We start from the raw sequence: 2,296 nt of genomic DNA, 5'->3' as shown, positions 1-2,296 counted from the left end.
AAAAAATCTATTTTCTATGAATAAATAATTGAACCTACAAAATTGAATCATTTACTCTCAGGCTTTATTTCTGTCACCAAGTCCATAGTTTCTGATTCCCATTCCTTTCTCATTATTTCCAGCTTTTGCATTCCAATAATTACTAATGCATCTTGACTGAATGTTTTCTGACTGCAAAATTTGGTAGAAATTCTTAATTTTCTCCTATTTGGCTTTAGTTTTTGGTTGATGTATTTGAATAATAGTTATGTTAACATGTCTTCCTTGTAAGTATATAGGTATAATCCCATCACTAACAACATTGTACTCTAGGGCAGACCTTTAAGTTGTCGCTGTTTATTATGAACGCCATACCATTCTTCCTCAGTTTTTCATTCCTGGTGTAGTTGATTATATGATTGTTTAATCCAAAGTGGTCCAGCCTAGTTCATGTCAGTTCAATAATGCCTAGACTGTCAGTCTTTATGCATTCCATTTTATTTTTGACAACTTTCAGTTTTCCTACATTCATAGTTTGTACCTTCCAAGGTTCAATTATTAATGGTTGGTTGTAGTTGTTTCTCATATTTGAGTGACTTCCCATCTGAGCTCCACCTCTAATTCTATTGCTATCTGAATTTCTCTGCTGTTCATAGGGTTTTAAAAGGCCTGTTGTTTCAGAAGTGGATGGTCAGTCCTGCTTCCTAGTTTGTCTTGATCTACAAGCTCTGTTGCAAGCTGTCCACCACAGACCCTTCTGACATTTGACACACCAGTGGCATATTTTCAAGCAACACACATTACAGCAGTACAGAGGACTGACAGACAAGAATGAACAATAAGCAGGCAAGCATATAAACACCCATCTATAAAGTAATTGTTGTTATTGTGTACCATAGAGTCAGAACCGACCCACAGCTCACCCTCTGGCAGGCTTTCAGAGGCAGTTAATCGCTCAGGAGGAGATTGCCCATCCTTCTCCTGCAAAGCAGCTGATGGCCTTGAACCATGTGCCTTCAGGATTACAGTGCTGCTTCTTGCCACTAGGCCACCAGAACTCTCTAAAAAGTAATTAGCAACATACAAATCAATCCTCAATATAATGAACTATATTTTGCATATATAACTAAATATACATTGTACCTCTACCGGCAAATCATAAAGAAAATAAGGCATACAAATAACAAGGCACAGGACACTCTTTTCTGGCTCCAACCAAGGCCCTTGGCAGAGTGGTAGCATGGGGACTTGGAAATAGATATTTGTCCCAGACAGTGGCTCAGTTAGGTCTTTGGTGCTAATGCATGGCATGAGGTCTGAGGGCCACCAGGCCCGAAGTCCCACATAAACCTGGCTATGGCAGGGCTGCCCTCGTAGATGCCTGTGAAGCAAAACTTTAATTCCCACCAGGATAATGAAAACTAAAAGCACATAAATTCTACACCATTTTGCCTTAAGAAAGACTTTGGATAACTTCTGGAGATTCTGACACCTTATCAATCACCCTTCTCATTCCCATTTTCCTTTCTTCCCCCTTTTCTACTCTCCTCCTTCCTCTTTCCCTTTCTTCCTGTATGCATTTATTAAGTGTCTGTACTGGGAACTTACTCTCGTTGAAGAAGACCCTCAACAAGATGGATTTGAATAGTGATTGTAACAATGGGTTCCAGCAAGTCTGAGATCACTTGTGTGGTGAGGGATAAGGCAACGTTCCAATCTGTTGCTCAGAGGGTTTGCATGAGTTACAGTCGACTCAAGGACACATAACACTGAGCTAAGGAGACTTGATGGCACAGTGCTTAACAGTTGGCTATTAGAACCCACCAGCCACTTGGTGGGAGTCTGTGACAGTCTGCTTCCTTAAAGATTTCTAATTGGTATGGAACTGTTTTCTCTATCCTATGGAACATCATTGGGAAAATCTGCTGTCAGGGATCTCCCCAGAGTACTGAAATGCAACAACTTAAGTCTAGAGACTAAGGTAAATCTAATCCAGGCCATAGTCTTTGCAATTACTTGCTATTCATCAGAGACCTGGACAATGACTAAGGATGACAGAAGAATTGAAGTTTTTGACTTGTGGTGCTGGGGAAGAGTCTTGAACACACCATGGACCACCAAAACCCTAAATAAGTCTATCTTGAAGAGGATGAAACCAAGCTTCTCCTTGGAAGCTAGGTTTTTGAAGCTCTGCCTCACATACTTCGGGCACGTGGCAAGGAGGGAGAGATCTTTGGAGAAGAACATGCTCAGAAAGGTGAAGGGCAGTGCAGAAGAGGAAGACTCTGGATGAGATGGATTAATATAGTAACTGGGG

Source organism: Elephantulus edwardii, unplaced genomic scaffold, assembly GCF_000299155.1.
Source record: "Elephantulus edwardii isolate Elephantulus edwardi_28Jun2011 unplaced genomic scaffold, EleEdw1.0 scaffold00223, whole genome shotgun sequence".
Taxonomy (NCBI): domain Eukaryota; kingdom Metazoa; phylum Chordata; class Mammalia; order Macroscelidea; family Macroscelididae; genus Elephantulus; species Elephantulus edwardii.
The sequence above is the reverse complement of the archived record's forward strand: the minus strand, read 5'-3'. Positions refer to the sequence as shown.